This window comes from Episyrphus balteatus, chromosome 2 (assembly GCF_945859705.1).
Source record: "Episyrphus balteatus chromosome 2, idEpiBalt1.1, whole genome shotgun sequence".
Classification (NCBI taxonomy): domain Eukaryota; kingdom Metazoa; phylum Arthropoda; class Insecta; order Diptera; family Syrphidae; genus Episyrphus; species Episyrphus balteatus.
In genome coordinates this window covers 111,334,182-111,353,525 of record NC_079135.1, presented here as the reverse complement: position 1 = coordinate 111,353,525, position 19,344 = coordinate 111,334,182, and the positions used below count along the sequence as shown (strand labels likewise).

Below are 19,344 nucleotides of genomic sequence, written 5' to 3'. Positions count from 1 at the left end.
GGCTTTTGGAAGAATAAATGTTCTTTTGGTGGAAAATATGAACACATCTTATTATCTTCAACAATCTGAACAAATCTAAAATAAAAAATGTAGACTTTACTGTTTTATTCTCCACTAACGGCAGCAGCTGTCATAACATTTTTTTTTCAAACACTGCACATCTCTCTGTCTTTCGCACGCACAGTCTCACAGTCTGTTTAAAAAACTTCCAGCCGTACTGCCGTAGTGTAAAAACGGCTAACAAGGAGATCGGGTGCGCCTCTTTTTAATTTATTTTTGTTGACACTCTCATCATAATGTAGAAAAAAAGAACTACAACTACAACTCTCATCAAAGTTGATTTTTATAATTTTTTTTGTTTTTAATTTTTTTGCAACAAAACCCTTTGTCTTGCTTATTTCATTCGTATTTTAACTTTTTCACAAAAGTTTATCAAGAAGAAAACAAATCTAAAAACAAGAAAATTGCGTGTATTTAAAAAATAAAAAACAAGTGAGAAAGCGAAACATTTCAAGTGCGTTTCACGGCTATTTTGTTGTTTTTTTTTTTTTTGGTTTTCGTGTGTGAAGAAAACAAGTTTTGCGAAATTTATCTCAAAACAAAATACAACAACAACAAAAAAAGCAAAGAACGCGAGCTTGCCTCGACTCGACTTGAAAGCAAGCAAAATCAACTACATATTCCCTCATCACAAAGTTTTTTTTAAGTAAAAATAAAATAACAAAAAAATAAATATTCCAACAATTTTTACCTGGAGAATATTTGATTTAATTTTCTAGTTTGAATAATCGCGGTAAGTACCTATTTTTTTCACTCGGAAGAAATAAATAAAAAAAAAACTTTATTTGAACAAAGTGTTTAAGTTTGTGCTTTTTTTTCTATTTTTTATTCAAAGTTAAGTTTCAATTCAAGTCTGTGAGTAAAGTGTAAAGTACATACATTTTTTAAACGTAGTTAACTTACTAGGTTTTTTACTTAACATGGGGATGGTTTTAATTATTTTTTACCTTTTGGGAACGTGTGTGTTGTTTTTTGTTTTTTTTTTTTTTATATCAATTAAAATAACAATGACCTCAATCAATGGAAATTTTGTTATGATAGAAAGATAGCTTTAGCTTGTAGTAAGTAGGTATACCCTAGGTACATAGCAAGTTTAAGTAAGTTTACTTTTATAAATGGCTCAGTCAGTCAGAGCTCACAGCTCACTTTCAATCTGGGGGAATACTTTCTTGTGATTGATGACAATTTTGGATATACATACCTAATAAAGTAGGTATCATTTTTTGTTAGATGTTTTAGCAGACGATCGATCCGACGGGAGGAATATAAAATTTATAGAATTAAATGACCCTTTCGTTGTTGAGGGATTATTCAAATTTCAAATTATATAATGGTGAGGTAGGTCTTGATGAATCTCAGAATAAGGGAAAAGCTTTTAGATAAATGTTTGTAAGCGGGTATGTAGAAAATACAAAATAAAGATGGTAGGTAGGTATAGCGACAAAAATGTAAATAAGAGTTCATAATTTTTTACTACCTTTTTGTCTCTCAAATCATGCCACAATGCACAAAAACAATACCAAAAATCACTTACATTTTCGCTTTCCCAGTTGACACCACTTATACATATATATATATAAGGTCTAATCACAAGAGAAAAACTCCACTGACCAATCAATACCTTCCAACCACACAAATCAGCAGGACCTGACGGGATAATACCAGCCGAACAACAAAATACTAGTGAAATTATTTTGTCCATTCTTAAGATGCTTTATATCAGTTGTCTAATGAAGTATAAATACCTACCTGTGCTATTGAGAGTCAGATTTATATTTATACCCAAAGGAGGAAAATATTCCGTCGGAACAAAATATTAAAAATGTATTTAAATTAGAGATGCCGCGAACATTTATTTGGCCGAATACCGAATATTCGGCCACGCTCCTCGGCCGAATACCGAATATTCGGCCGCCGAATATTCGGCCAAGGATAATGAGAAAAAAACGTTGGTAATTTCAAAAATTTTATACTTTGTCTCAAGAATAGATGTGGCTTAAAAAATTCCCAACAACTTCGTATTGTAACGATGAATAACTGAACTACTTTTAAAATAAATGTCTGAACAGACTACCTACTACTGCAAAGGTAGACCTAAAATCGAATTACATATGAGATGAGGACTGTTCGCCAAGAACGAACAGCGGACCCATACAAGTGGTGGTCAACACATACTACAAAATTTCCAATTTTGACAACATTTGCTAAAGTCTACCTTTCCTCTCCTGGGACAAGTGTTTACAGTAAAAGACTATTTTTGGAAGCATTTACGAAGATAAACGTAAACGTTTACTACACAACAAATGCGGAACAAATAGTTTTCATTCACCACAACTTGCCTATAGTAGATTATAAGTACTAAAATTACAATTTTTTAATAAAACACACATTTTGGTATAATAATTTATGTCTTTTTTCTTTTTTAGTTTAACTATTCGGCCGAATACCAAATACCAGAAAAATAGGCCGAATAGGCCGAATACCGAATAGTGGCCGAATAGTTCGCGGCATCTCTAATTTAAATTATTAGATAGCATATAACATAAAATAGCATATAACATAAGCTCGTTTTTATCTTGATCAGGGGACAATCGAATGGGAGTATGTAACTCCATGTTCATATTCTTCACTTCAATCGCCCCCTGCAAATTGTTTACACTAAAAATGTTTCCTTCTTTTATTTTAAAGTTCTACTATTAGCGGTGGTAGCTATCGCTTTATTACCTGTATTATCGAGCCCTTTCGTAAGCGACATGGCGTTTACGATGTTTTTGTTTTCAGAAAAATCTTTAAATTTTTTTTTTACACTTATTAGAGACAATTTTGATGTGAATGTATTCTTGAACAATTGTTGATACCATCTACACAAAAATGTTATATCTTATTTGTTCGTAGTGTTTGGAAAATAAAATTAAATGTTGTAAATGATTTAAAATCTAATTTGGCGCTTACGATTATTTTGCGGGAAGGAGGCGATATTATCTGTACATTTATGTGCTTTTAATAAATAATAATAATAATATTCCCACATAGAACCGAAAGATCTTAGAGCTGTTAGGCCCATTTCACTTTTCACACATAGCCGGCGACCGGGTAAAAAGCCAGGATAGCCGTTTGCTAGATACACGTTCTTATGGGCGTCTTCACACGAATAAATTGAAAACATATAAAGAAAAACCGGTAATATAAGATTCTTCATATAGAACCCCCTTCCTAAATCTCTGTAGATGCAAACAATTTAGGTCTGGTCTTAGAAAAAAGACAGTCTGAGTGTTCTAATTACTTGAATCTCTTGATTCTGTCTCTACCAACTCAATAACTGACTTTAACTGTCGATCATTTTTGATAGGTGAATGATAGCACAGCAGTTTATCATTCACCTTTGCTGGGTGCCGGGCCACAGGGACATTTTAGGAAATTGTAGAGCGGATGAACTTGCCAAAAGTGAAACACTGGATATTATGCATCAAAAATAGTAAACGCTTTTACTTGAAAAATTGTAAAGTATGAATTTTTTTTATCCACATTTTGTGGAATCAAACCTATTTTTTTCATATTGCTAGTATTAACTATTTTTTATGCATACGGGCCATTGTTACCTTTATTACCAAATAAGGTCAACATAAGTATCCCCATCGCTACGTATAAGCTAATGCTTGAACAATAAGCTACAAATAAAACAAACCTTAGGTGGAAAGTGGAAAAAAATAACTCGAAGTCTTTTCTTGCTTTAGAACATTAGCTTGAAATCTACCTATGTATTTCAAAGAAAATGTTCTGAAAAGTGAGAAAAGATTTCGATACCTTGGCATCTATTCTAACGATTTTTACTGGAAGTTGTAATTTTTTCTTATTTTTTCTCGCTCAAATTAGGTAAATTCACTTTTGTTTTGGGGCTAAGAACTTAAAAAAAATACACACAACTGAAAGATTTGACCGGTTGAGAGTGTTTGGAATCGCAAATTCAAGTACCGTTAATTTTCATTAAAAAAAAAATTAAAATTCCCCTCTAGAGGATCTTTCCGATGATTCTTTGAGAATTAACTTATAATACAGTTTTAGAGAATTTTTAAAAATTTCTTCAAACGCTACCATCGAATTTGTAAAAATAAAACAAAATCAAACAAATTTGCTAACAAAAGTATCGATAGCTTGTGTTTATAGGTATTTTAAAGCCTTCAACTCTCCATTTGTCATTCGTTTAATGTTTGGTAATAATAATAATTAACATCAATATTTCCCTGAAAAACAATTAAGCCACAGATTGTTGTATTGATGGTTTAAATGCAAATGAACCGACAAAACATTCACACAATTTTTATTTAAACTAAACAAACCTTAATTTGTTTTAAACATTTAACAATGCTTATAGACTCTGCATGTTTTCATTTTAAAGTAATTTTTATTAATTTACAATGATGTCATGCGACGACACACTGCGACAGACATCATCACTGGAACGTGATGTTGTTTTGGGTTGGGTTAGGTTGTTTAATAATATGAGTTCACTGCAATATCACAGTAACTGCATTTTATCAATATATACAAAACGAATGCAGCACGGCTCTGCACGGGTTCTCTTCTAATTACATGAAAATGCATAGTCCATAGTCGTTATGAAGTATGAACTAAGTACCGTAAAGTCGATGCATACTCACACATTTAATAATAATGACACTTGTAAATTGCCTATAGGTTGCAAATGCATTTTGATGATGCACAACAAATGCATTGCAGATGTAACTGAATTTGATGTTGGTAATTGTTCATAATAAAATGCGGAACTTGCATTGTCAGTCAATTGTTCTATTGAGTGCATTGCGTATAACTGCAAAGGAAGACAATGGTTAGAGTTGTTGTGTGCGTTCAAAGTTGTGGAAATAACCCTATGAAAATTAGTTTTAATTGCTTACGGACTAAATACCTAATTTGTTGAAAATGTTGTTTGTTTATTTTTTATTATAATGATGAATGAAAGAGAATCGCATCATCAATGGCATTTCTATTAAAATAGGAAATTTAATATGCAAGGCGTTTGCAGTAATATGCAATAGAAATACAATGCATGACTTTGGGTTAAAATACGGTTTGATGACGACAAGTGTAAATTTGAAATTTCATTTATGTACCTAGTAAATTTTGCAGTCAGTATACATACCTTGTGTCTATAAGAGTTATGTTTAGTTTTAAACGAAACTGATTGAATTATAATGTATTATACAGGGTGTCCCACAGTCACCGCCCCAAATGAAAACCATGGATTCCTGAGGTCATTTTAAGTCGAAAGTCTTAAGGTAATTTTCTCGTTTTTGTGCCGTTTTCGAGTTACCACGGTTTTTATGATTTTTGCTCTCTTGTCCTTTAACTGGCCTTATCTTTGCCAAACTACGTTTGATTTGAAATTTTTTTTTCAACCAATCAAGAATTTATTGCAGTTTAAGTTTGTCTCAAAACTTTTTTTTCTGCGGACAACCGTTTTTCCACAATTTTGCATCAAACACAATTTTCTTCGTTTTTTAAGTTGTTTTTTACACTTTCATATCATTTAAGTCGAAAAAACACGTTAATGAGTATTAATTTTTTGTGCTCTTTATTAAAGCCCAGTTTATTTTCATACAAAAAATAAATTTTATTTCATAAAAAGGCTACTGAAAGTAATTAAAAAAAATAAACAAACTGAGTGAATTAAAAAAAAAAATAATTTAAATGAATTAAAAACTTTTTCTGAGCTATTTTGGTTAAGAAAAGAACAAATAGATAAAGCTCAGAAAAAGTTTTAATTCATTTAAATTAATTTTGTACTTAACTAAACTGAGTGAATCGGCTACCCTAAGTGTAATCTACAGATTGCTACGGTATAGTCAATGTCATAATGACAAAGCTTTGCAATTTAAAGACCACTTTCCACTGATTACAAGCAAATCATATGGCTCAACCATAATAGCGGATTGCTCGGTTTAATTAGCACTTTAATGACATTTGAGACTATGTTTTGGCTCGTTTTCTTTAGCTTGAATTTATTTGGGCCTTTACAAAGTTTGTTTTTACTCTTTTTTGTTTACGAATGCTGAAAAGCTGTTAGAAAAATAGATTCTTTAAAGTTAAAACTAAGAAATGTGCAAGGTTGGCTCGGCTTGTGCATTTCGATCCAAGTTGATCTCAAATAAACAAAGTGATTTATTTTGATCTAAACGACAATGTTGGATCTCTTTTCTCGATAGCGATGAATCTTATTAATCAAAAAACCTTATATTAAATAATTTGGCTAACATTATATAAAATTTTAAATTTCTTCTTCGAAATATTCGTCACTCGAATCTTTATGAAGTGGTTAGTTTATTGCCAAAAATAAAACAAAACCAAAAAAAAAAAAAAAATAGACAGCAAAAATAAAACTTCCTGACTCAATAATCGAAAAAGTGGAGAAGATTAAAATCTTGTTTTCCTTTGGCTTTGACTCATATCAATTTAAATAATAAAATGTAAATAAAAGGAAACCAATTAAAATGCACATGGTATCGCTAATAAAATAGCTTTTCGCACGAAGTGTAAAAAAAAAACTTTTTTTTCGCTTTAAGCAATACAATGACCTCTCCTTCCTTATAATTCTTCGTTTATCTGTACTTAAAAACAATTAAATAATAAATGTATAATAGGTATCTTCCATACATGTATGCATTCATTGAGTTATGTAAATATTCATATCTGTTACCTTTCGTTGGATATAATAATATTGTATACTCAATGAAGTGTAAATTTAAAGAACAATTATAAATTAATTGAGGGCGATTTACGAATCACTGGAAAGTAAATTACTTTCGTTGTCTGTGATGTGTGTCAACGTACACGTATTCGTTACACTTTTTTATTTCAAATTAACACGCACTATTTAAATTATAACAAAATGCTTTAAAAAAATCAGGGCTGGCAGCTTTAGTACTAAAGGAGTTTTAGTTTTGAAATTTGGTTGACTCAAGGAATTTCATAATTGTAGTAGATTTTTTCCAATATACCGCAGTTAATTTGAAAATATTTGAATTAGAACTAATTTATGAAAAAATTTTAGACTAAGCGTTAGGGATTGAAAGCGTTTAAGCGAGTTTTCAAATACTGAAAAGTGACATTTCCCTTAAAAACCAAAATGTGAGCCTAGTACCATTTGACTTCTTAAACTTCCAGTGATGCCAATTTCATAATTTTCCTATCGTGTCAATAACTATAAAGTCCTTTGGAGGTGGAAAACTACTCATGACCATGATTAGATTATAAGATCTAGTACTACAATCAGCAGTGTAGCTGTTGTACTAGATTTCTATAATTAATAGAAATTATAAGTCTCCAAAGTTATACGGCTATTATCTTTCTATTTTATTTTCAACGACAGCTCTGCAAAGTGTGTATTTTTTTCCACTTGCTTTACGAGTATATAGGTTCTCTAGTCAAGTTTTTTTGTTTTTTTTTTTGTTTTTGTATTACAGTTTCCGCATGCTGATATATGAATACAAGGCGAGAATTCTCAACGCCACCCATTGTTTCCCCCTTTTTTTTTTTGTTATTAAGTGGATTTTTGGAAAATTTCAATCCAGTTCACTCCCTTTAATACTAATATACTCTCATTTGCACTTGATGAAACAATCACTTGTGCTTCATTTCCGAGGAGGACTTTGAGCCAAAGAAATATTGTAATCTTAATAAAAAAATTCCAGTTTACTTTCAATGGGAATTTGTCTCAAGTACAGAATTAACAACATTGGGGCGGTTTAATTAGGTGAAAAAATAACCAGCTACTAAAGAGACTTGGGGGTCTATATGAATAAGACTATATGAAACAATGTTTATCTTGTTTTTTTTTTCTTTCTTTTTTATAAAAAAAAAGAGTTTGGAGCAATGTAAAGTTATATCTTTTCTTAGCAAAAGTTTTTTTTTTCAAGTGCAACCATCGAAATGTGAAACATAATGAAAAAATCTTGTTTGGAGTATGAACTCAGTATGAAGAGGTTCTGGTACAAGACAAATAAAAAAGAATAATTGAAGGGGATATTTGAGTCTTGAGACATAAGATACAAAAAAAAAATACATTAAAAACAATAACAGTTTGGAAGACATTCTATTGAACAAGGTCAATCAAGTTCAATGGTATATCCTTGAATTGAATCTTAAACACAAAAAGGCTTTTCTTATGTGAAAATTGTAGACTTTCGTTTTTCTTTTATAAAAAGTTGGATTAGTTTATCTTGAAATTAAACTGGCAGCGGAAGGGAAAGTGATGGAAACAAATATAGGACACGTAAGTGGATAAATTAAGTTATCCTTGGAACGAAAACATCTCAACTTGATAAACTTTCAAACGCTAAAAATAAGAGGAATTGAAAAATGTAGCTTTAATGGAAATTCAGGTCACAGTTCATATAAGCATTCTTTAGCCGCACTGCATGAATAATGATATAGTTTTCTAGATTATACCTTCAGATTGTTTATAAAATTCAAAAACTCATTTCTAATGCCAAAATATCTTTATTATGAATTAAAAGTACAAACTTTTGTTCCCCACTGTTATGTTGCAGCACTGTCCTCTCCAGAAGGCATACCATATGCTAGCTATAATGGTTCTGCTGAGATTTGTAATGGCCGATTGCGACTTCACCAGTGTCAGATTCAACTTATGCTGTGCTACTGCGGCACTATACACCATCATCAACAGCAGAAGCAGCAACAGGCAGTAAGCATAGGAAATCATAAATTATAATTAGAATTTGTACGACTAACAGTCGCGCCAATGATTATTTTTATTGTCGTTCTGCCGCCCCAAAATGTCTTCTTTTTCATAAAACAAACGACTTGTGTTTCTTTATTAAAAAATTAAAAAAATATAAAATACGAAATTCCAGAATATCTAAAAAAACGGAACACACAAATCATCCTGAACACTGAAAGCGTTTGAAGTAAAAAAAAAATAAAACTTAAAAAATGCATTTGAAACACGTGTATTTTTGAAACGAATAATATAAATGGAAACAACCTGCCTTCCCATAATTTGTATTTAACTTTTTTATTAAATATTTTTCCACATTTGCTAACAGCTCAAAAAAAAAAAAACCGTCTTCTTGCTAACAATGGCGACCAAACTACCAAAATAGGTGGCGTTGGCGGCAGTAATTCTTTTAGCATGCAACGGCAGTTTAACGCAATGTTGATTGGTTCTTTAACGTTTTTTTTTTCTTCATACTTAATAGTAATAATGTGCTTCATGGTTGTTGGTTGGTTTTTGTTTTATTTTTTTATTTTCGCTGCTTGTTGTCTTTTAGGTCTCTCTTGCAAATGATTATTTCCGCTTTGCTGCAAATAAAGGGAGCAGTAAAAATAAAAAAAAAAAAACAGCAACTTATGATGATGGGTGCTTAGACTTAAAAAATAACGAACAAAACGAAGAAGGAAGTGGGACTACTACAGACAGAATCACACACTTACTGTCACTAATTTGACAGAATCCAGCATAATGTACATTATTGCAAGTGTGCTCTGTGTTGTGGAACGGTTAGAAGTTGTTGTATAAGTTTCATATCATGTTATTATATTTTTCTTGCATACATATAGGTACGAATTTATGGAGAGAGAAAAAAGCAATTAGCATTACTTTTAGTTTTGACGTTTTAAAATAAAACATTAAAATAATTACTGACATAATACCAATTTTTTTTAATTGGAGATCAACTAACTTGCCTTGAACGTGACTTCTTTAGCATGATCTAAAGTAATAATGCTGGTCGTACACGTATCACAAATCATTATATTTAAGATACTTCCATGTTAAGTGTCATGTTATGTAATGTGTCAAAACCCAGCGAAATTAGCTGTCTGGACCTTATTCTTTCGGCATAAAGGGTATATTCAGCTCCATGTAGGTACAATAGATAACATTGTATGTCTCTGTTTTCATGACAGCCAAGTTAAGCATCTTAACCAGCGGATTTAACTCTTGGGAGACCACGCAGTAGTTTTGCTCAACCTTGCTTATTAAACATGGAGGGCAACCAAATGTGCTTGAGCTTTAAGCTTTTCTAGGCATTTATTATTTCACAATGCACGAGCTAAGAGAATACCTAGAAAAACCAGTACGTTTGACCAATCTGTATCCCTTGAGCATTTTCCCAAAATTGGTCTTCGTTTTCCTGATGGTGCAAAAACTCTATTTTCGAGAACCAAGCCTTAGTTGAGATCCAGCATTAAAACTTTCCTGTTTGTGAATAACTCTTCACCTCTTATAGGGGTGTGCTAAAGAGCGATTTTTAAAGAAAAGTGATAGGCAGTGAGCAGTAGTATATTAAATGAGCAGCTATTAATAGCTATTTTTTAATCACTCTTTAAATAGCAGTTCACATCGCAAATCACTCTTTTAATTTCTTCCTGATTTGAAATACGATTGAAAATATTGAATACAAAACAAATAAAAAGAAAGTGACCATTTTCAAATTTTTTTTAAAAAGAAATAACTCCTTGAATGCTTGCACTGAAACAATTGCACATATTTCAAATTTAACTTCTGTGTTTCGTCATCATCAGGGTAAATTTTTCTTTGCTCTTTTCATCGTTAATTAAATCATTAGATTTGAAAAACAAAATGCTTACAAAAAAAGCAGTGAAATTTTAAAGAGTCGATAACATTTTTTGAGTGAAGCAGTGAAGTTACAAAGATCAGAGCAGTTTTTCCTAAAAGAGCAAAGAACATTTTTTCTGTTCTCTCTGTTCCATAAAATTAGATTGGGTTGGATTTTTAAAGTTCTGAGTTCTGAGCATTGAGCGTCCTCTGTTCGGTGGAAGAGCAACCAATTAGTCCACAATCGTCCAATTATTTGAAAATATGAAATTGAGTGTTTAGACGTGTTCATACGATTGCAAGAAGTCGGCCAATTTTAACTGACAATTTTTTTCTGGCACACATAAAACTTGATGTTTACATGTGAGTATTGAGTTTAAACATTTGTTTAAATACAACAATATTCTTGTACTCTTTTCCAATATGGTAGGTTTAACATTATCGGCCTAATCCATTTAAAACGAACTTGCTCTATTCAAATTAGTATAAAACTCAAAATTAATGTATTGATTTAATTTCTGTCAACACAACATAAATTTCATGTCATCTTGTTATTGTTAACTCGAAAAAATTCATCAGCAAAGTAGGTATTCCCCAATCTTTAAGATGTCCCACATTTTTTTTTTGTCTTTTCTTTTCACTTTTCATTAAAATCCCACAAAAAAAATATTCTACTTTGACATACAATCCAAGATATTTTTTTTATGTCAGCCTTTTTTTCTTTAAATGAATGACAGCGTTCTCAATTAATCTTTTTGGACACATTCCAAATGATTATCCCTTACAACAACCGAATTTAAATGCAAATCTAGAACCATTTCATTTTTGTCATACCATTGAATAATTATATATAGAAGTGACACCGGAAAAAACGTCCGCTATGTTTGAGGGGTGGAGCCACAATCGTTTGAGGAGTAGCGCCACAATCGTTTTAGGATTGTGTATTCGATGGCCGAAAAATCCCTGAAAAGGACTTTTGGTTACTAAGCAACCACATTTACAATATTATTTATATTTGGTGTATTTGTATTAGTTTTGTTTTGTGCTAGTAGTGTGTTTGTTTATTTTTGTTTCTGTAATATTGAAATTGAATTTATTTTAAATTTTTGTATTATTTTGAATTGAATATTTATTTTTGAATGTTTGGTCTTATGTATATTTGGAAGGATTTTGTTTTTTGTTTTTATTAACGACAAGAAGATTTTCTTCAGTTATAGAAGTGTTTATTTAATTTTAATTAGGGTGCTTTTTGTAATTATATCTAGGCCAAAGTTGTAGTTCACATTGTTTGAATGTTTTCCACATGCACTGTGGCATATACTTACTATTTTCTTAAACCGCATAATGCAAGAGTAGGTAGGGATTAAGTTCATACAATATGGCCATATTTCACATTATTTTAAAGTATTTTAATACATATTTAAAATTATTTTTATACAATACGAAACAACCTCGTTTATTTGCTTAAACTGATTTATGTTTGCGAACAAGGATTTTTATATAAAAATTTAAAGTTTTTATAAAATGTTAAATTTTGAAAAAAAAAAAAATCTTTTCATACCATTTTTGGATACTTTTCTTTATTTTTAATTAAAACATTTTTGTTATCTAAAATTTAAACGATATTTATTAATAAAATGTTCAAATAAACTTAAAAGGTAAAAAGGCATATTTTGATCGCAAATGCAAGAAAATGTGGTTTTGGGATAGTTCCAATGATTTTTCTATTTCACCATTTGAAATAAAATACATATTTGGTTCTAAGATTCTAAAACTAGAAGAATGTAGCTTTTACATGCTTTTTATATAGTCAAGCTATGCATTCTTACAAAAAAAAAAGTTGAGATAACAATCAGACATGGGATTACTATAGCCCTGTTCGACTGGAGGTGGTAGTCTGCTAATAGTAGATTTTTTGTTTAATCTAGTACTATCATCTACCTACTCATGCTCTTCTTCCCGAGTGGATACGATTTGTATTGAATTTGTTGAAAGTGCGTTCCATTGAAAATCGCTAGTAAACTACTAGTAGTACTTTGCCACCTCCCAAAGGAACAGCTAAATGGATCTACCGATTAACATCAAACTTCGTATGAAGCATTTTTTGCAGAATCTCCATAGGGGTTTTTAGAACTAATTTTTTTTACCAAAAATAACGATACCTGTCATAAACCAATTTCGGAAATGTTTAATTTTCTCGAAAACGGTACCAGTGATTTTGTTAAAAAAAAAATATATAATAGTTTTTGGGCAATCATTTAAATTTTTTTAAATTAACCTACCGTAGAACCGTGCCAAACTACCAATTTAATTTCAACGATTTTTTTATACAAAAGCATTTATATAGTTTAGATATAAAACAGAAAGAAAATTTGGGAAAATAATAGTTTTTGGATTAGTAATTTCTACGAAATTGCATACCAATTTTATTTTTAAATTTTTTTTTAAATTTATTTCCAACGATTTTGAAATTTTTTTTTCTAAAAATCTATCTTAGTAGAAAAAATCAAATCGAATAGGTACCTACTTGTTTTGGAGCTATCACGAATTTTCCTTTGTTCCTTTAACTTTTTGGGCTAGTGTATAAAAACAACTCAGGTTAAAAGCTAATGCTCGGTTAAATTTTATGGTTATGAAACTCAACTATTAAATTTAGCCGAGCTTTAGCCTTTAACCTGAGTATTAAATTGTTTATATTGGAAATATGTATAATTCAGTTAAATATTTAAGTGAGCCTTTAATTTGATTATTGGTAAGGCTCGTAGAAAATCAAATTTACTAATGATAAGTTTTGGTGAATTATAGTAATAATAGCGTAATAGTAAGTGAATGTATAACCGTGGTCGAATGTTCGGGATTCGACCGAATCATTATTCGCAGCATCTCTAGTTGGTACCTTTAAAAAATTTCACTTTCCCCTCCTTGGAATCAAAAATAAACAAAAAGTTTGAGCCAAATCGACTTATTGGTTTGAGCTCTTACCTGATTTAAAATATTACGTTGAGTTTTTCTTAACGTTTTTCTTTTTTTCTTTAAGGGCCATTAGCTGAAACGAACCTTAAATAATTCATGTTGAACATAAAAGTATAGGCTCTATTTTTACTTCAGGGGAAACTGTCACATAAAAATTTATGTTGTAATTAAATGCTTAAGTTTCGATTCCGCAAAAAAAGGCTCTTATTGTTACGCATTTCATAATATTCCAAAACAAAATATAATATAAAAAAATAGCAATCTCTGTGGAGATACGAACTCAGAAAGCAAAATTAAAGAGCAATCACCTTGCCACCTACGCTAATAGGACTATTGAAACAAGGGTAACTTTCATGCCCTATAAACTATAAAGTGCCTAGGATATACAACAATAATATTTAATTTTGTTCAAATTCTTGTCGTTAATAAAAAATTTCTTGTTTTTAGTTTCGATTTACTATGGATACATTTATAATGTCAACTAACTTTTCAATATTTTTGTTTGATATTTGTGTAATTTTGTATGTATGAGTAAAATTTCCTTATTTTATTTTTTCATTTATAGGATGTCGATGTGTCGATACGATTTATTTTTGTTTGATATTTGTTTTATGTTTTATGTGTGAGTAAAATTTCCTTATTTTTTTTCTATTATAGGATGTCGACGTGTCGATACAATTTATTTTTATTTGATATTTGTTTTGTTACGTTTGTATTAGTGAAATTTCCTTTTTTAAAAACAAATTTTTGGAAAAATAATTTTCTAAGACAAGCCCCATTCTCTCTGGGGATTTTTTAGTACATCTAATTGCCGAAAAAAATAAAATTCTGTAGCGCTAGAAACTATCGGTGTCACTTCTATATATAATTATTCAATGGTCATACTTAATGCATACTTCAGTGCTTCCGTTGATTTAAAGCCGATGCATGGCATAGTACGTTAGTATGCTACTTAATTCTTCTGTCTGTCCTCTGTCAACTCAACTCACTAAAAATAATTCCCCGATAACCATCTCTAAAGTTGTAGAGGTAACGGGTGTAGTATGGCTACCCATTATTATTTCCCTTATTTCTAACTGTCTTTGTCTGTCTACGTCTGGCTACGAAAAAATAGATAAAAAAAAAACTCCCAATAGGGAAGCAGAACATTGACACATCCGCGGAGTAGTGACCCGCATTTTGTGTATTAATAAAGTTTTAAACCATTCTTGCGACTGTAGGCGCAGCAGACTATCGTTTTGTTGAGCGGCGAAAAACTTTTTTAAACACGCTCTAGTTTGCGGTTGCAATAATTAGCCTTTTGAGAGAGAAAGACGCTGATGTTGACGTCGCCGTTGCTTGTCGCAATCGTCGTACTATAATCGTCGTCAGCGTTATATGCTCCGATTATAGTCAAGCTGATTATAATACTTTTTTTTTGCCTTGGCCTACCCCCCAAAGATGTTGGTAGATACGCAATGAATATGTTTGTCAGTGTGTTTAGTGTATATATTTTTTTTAATCTAATAAATGATAAACCAAATCAAGAAAAATGGAACAAAATAAAAAAATAAAAAAACTTATCGTTTTAGTGCGATGACTGATGTCAATATAAAAATATAAAGCGCGCTGCTGCGCTGACGTTTGTTTATTTCTTTTTTGTTTATTATTAGAAATAACAAAAAAAGCACAACGTGCCAATGTGAACGCACCTTCAGTTGGAAATTCAAGCACCCAGCCCAGCCCAGCACTACCTAAAGAGCGGTGGCGGTAGTGACGGGCGGGATGAGTCGGTGCGCTAGCGACACCGCATTGAGTGCATTTTGTTCTGACTATGCGATGCGACCGACGACGACGAACGACGATAAGTTAGATGCTGGCTCTACTGGTGCGTATATTTTACAGGTGTTGCACATTAAAACGTCATCGCAAGACAAAGTATGTGTTTATATTAATTAGGGGGCTGTGCTTTTTTTAGTTCGTCTTTCCGTTTGGCGGCGGTATATTAATTTAAAAAGAGAAGTTGAATAATATCGGAAGATATAAAATAGAGACAAAGCTAAATTGTGTCATATACAGAAGATGTTAAAATTATGTTCACACATCGTAGATTAATACGATTTGATTTAAAGGAAACTAATGGTTTTTTGAAAAAAAAAGCTGAAAGTGATTTTCTCCATTAAATATTTAACGGTAATTTTGGTAAAATCTTTGTAACTTATGGTTGTTTTAAAATTAATGAATAAAACTTGTTACAAAGCGTCACAATACTTCAATAAAGAAAAATAAAAAGAAAACATTATGTAAACAGAGAAAAAACAAAAATAATAACATTTGCTTCTCTCAATATTCACATCCACTTTTTTCTGAATGTAAAGATATTCCCAATGAGGACATACGTCCCAGAGTTGATTACAAGCTTTTCCAGTTTCGGACGTCTATTTGCTTGAGGTCCCCTTTCTCTTGCGTGAGGCACTTTAGACGAGGTCTTTCGTAATGACATCTAATCAAATCACGGCATACGTTTGTTAACATATAGTCGCTATTTGTCCCTATCTTTCTCTACTGAATAAATAGAGACAGCAATAGTCAAAGCGTTAACGTATGATCGTAATCGTGTGCTGTGATTCGAACTCTGAGCACTGAATGACATTATGGACTAAGGACCAGGAAAGAAGAACTGGATTTGAAATCAGAATCAGGAGCACTCATACATTCATACTTTTAAAACGTCAAATTTGACAAACGTCATAGGGGACGCTTGCAGCCACACTCGACTGAAGCAAAGTTAAAAGTCAAAGTGTCAAAACAGAACAGATTCGCATCCGTTTCGATTATTTATTATATACATAGGTAGCTTTTGGAAAGAAACTTGACGCAGGATTTTGACATTAGTTTTTAACTAATTATAGTTCTGTCTAACCCATATTACTCGTCAACCTTAATTTTCGTTCCGAAAATGATGTTGACTAATTAGGTACATACATTTAGTTCCCAATGTTTCCAGAACGTGCCCATTGTCATTAAGTTCTAAGTTTACGATCTTTCAAATTTGTTAGACGCGTTCCATAAATGGAAATCTTTGTGATAGCCCTGGACAGAACTTTTAAACATACAAACTTTCCACAAGTTATAACTAAATTTTAAATAAACACCCTACATTCACACTTGACCATTGCTTTGAAGGTGCGTTAAAAGTGAAAGTTCAAAGTTCTCAAGTTCCAATTAGAAAATCTATGTATGTACCTCCGACACGATATTTCCGTATACTCAACTTAGTGTCAAATGCATGTAAAACTAAAAATATGTTATCATTAAAAAGTTAATGGTAATTTTTGACAGGCAAGAAACAATAATCACCTAAATCAAAAAGAAGAATGAGACGAACGCAGAAGATCAACAAAAATAAATAGAGCGATATATATTTTATGAAGAAAACCCTTTTATACTATTCACTCAACCACAAAACATTTGTATAAGTTCGTGCATACAAACATATGTTATTCGTCACACATTAAGAATTTTGTCTTAAAAAAAAGACATTATAAAATCATCAAATTAACAAAAATAAAAAAAAAACTTTATAGTGTAAACCCATAAGCTAATGCTTTTACCCTGTCCAATAAATATACAAACGTGTGTGCACAACCCAATTGTTCCGCCTTGAATTGCACTAAACCATAACTAACGATTTTTACTTAAAAATTCTAAAGGCGTAAACAAATTGAACTTTAAAAACGAAACAAAAAAAAATAATAATAATAAAAGTCATAAGACGTAAAATTAAAAATAATGTGTCCAATTCAAGACAACACCCCACCCATCATCCATTCTCAACTTCTTCATTTTTATTAAGTTCATATTTTAAAAATAACAAATTGGAAATGGAAATTAATTAAAGAGTGTTCCAATTCAAAATAAAAGAATAATATAGAGAAGTCATAAAATTAAAAAAAAAAGAATGAAAAAACTAACGTCATACTACAATCATTCCCCCATAAATTTAATTCACCTTCTTATTCTTTTTCAATTGAGTTCAATTTATACTTAAAATTCATCACATCACAAACATTTTGGATTGCAAAATGTGCACGCAGAGTTTTCCATCTTCTTTGTGGTGTGGTGTGATGACCAAGCACTGAACAACGTTTTTCGTTTATTTTCGCAGCGCTAGAGAGTGAGCGAGGCGCGTATGAATCATCAACGACACACATGGAGTGACGCGACGCGACGTCTTTCTCAGAAAATATAAACAGAGCAGGAGATTCTTTTTTTGTTTATGTTTAGTGTTTACATTTTATTTATATATATTTTCTTTCATTACTCATGCGATGGCGTGGAAAAATGACTTTTTCCTGTGTCGACAAACTTATAGGTTAGCGGAGTAGTGGTGGCGCTGCTGGCGGCGGCACTTTCCACTCTCTACTCCCTTTGACACTGATACTAAATGTCATTAGCATCATATTATTCTAAATTGACACCTAATCTAATGGTCTGAAACTTAATATAACTTCAAAGAATTTTTATATTTTATGTTGGCTGTTCATTCTTTAAGATTGCAATGTCAATTAAAATGAACTATATATCAGCTTGCAAACAAAAACAAAAATAAAAGAAAAACAGTTCCTTATTGACACTGAATCACACAGTTGATTCTCACGGTGAAACTTTCAATGCTGCAGTGTCAGAACAATGACAGTGTGGTGTGAAGTACGATAAAAATGTGCTTCAGCAAGTACTTTTAGAATTAATCCTTCTTCTTGTATCGTGTCGGATGTGTGATTGTTTTTATTTGAGTAGATTGCAACTGCATATAAATAAAAGGTACGAGTTCTTGGAAAATTTTGCTGGTATAGATGATGTCGACTGTCATTAAGAAGGGGAGTCATTTTTTGATTTTGAGCACACAACTGGTCGCAAATGAAAGAATTTAATTACATTGATTGCACTTTTTCTTCCAATTCCAACCCACACGTATTTTATATGAGAAGACATTTAATGGGCATATGGAAAGATAGTGGGCGGTTTGATGATTGTTTCATGGCTGTGATTCAGATAAGACTTTACAAAATGACAGTAGTTCATTTAATACGTTGAACGAAAATGGCTAAGCTGCCAATTATATCTATCAATTGGAAATGGTAAGGAAGAGATTAAAATCTTTGGGTGTTAGGTTTTCCTCATTATGACAATGATATTAATTTAACGAGATAAAAGACATGCGAATAAAGGGAACCTTTTACTCCATTTTTTTTTTGTCATGAAATAAACATTTTTGTGAACAAAACTTCTTCAAAAAAATAATAGCAAAAAACGTTGCAAAAATGAAAATTACTCGGAGAATTTAGAAAGTCTTGGACTTAAAAAATTTGAACACTGAACAGAACTTTTGAAATAACTTAAATTTACATCAAGTTTATAGGTGGTGATTTGTCAAACTGCGATGGACGCTTTCCATAAGTGGAGATCTCTGGTGGCACTTCAATAGAATTTTAAAAATAAAAAAAAAATAATATGTCTCTTTGGTTACTACCTATAATAAAAATATTTCTATTTTTTACCCAATTCCTATTTAGGTAATCGGAATCTGTGAAGTTTTTGTTCTTACCAAAAGAGAGCGTTCCCGAGAGAAAACAACTTCCCCTTCTTGCGAGTTTCAGAATAAAAAATTTCTTCGGACATACCTAAATACGAGTCCTATCAAAAGGAAACCCATTTATTTACAAGCAGTTTTAAAG

The 19,344-nt window shown here is 31.3% G+C and overlaps 1 protein-coding gene across 1 annotated transcript in view; it reads left to right on the top strand.

The window, feature by feature from the left end:
- Positions 1-233: 233 nt before the first annotated feature.
- Positions 234-19,344, top strand: part of LOC129912650 (pleckstrin homology-like domain family B member 1) — an 82,328-nt gene continuing 63,217 nt past the window's right edge. Inside the window, exon 1 of the mRNA XM_055990991.1 lies at positions 234-793. The gene's annotated coding sequence lies outside the window, so the exon portion shown is untranslated. The remainder of the gene's footprint in view (positions 794-19,344) is intronic.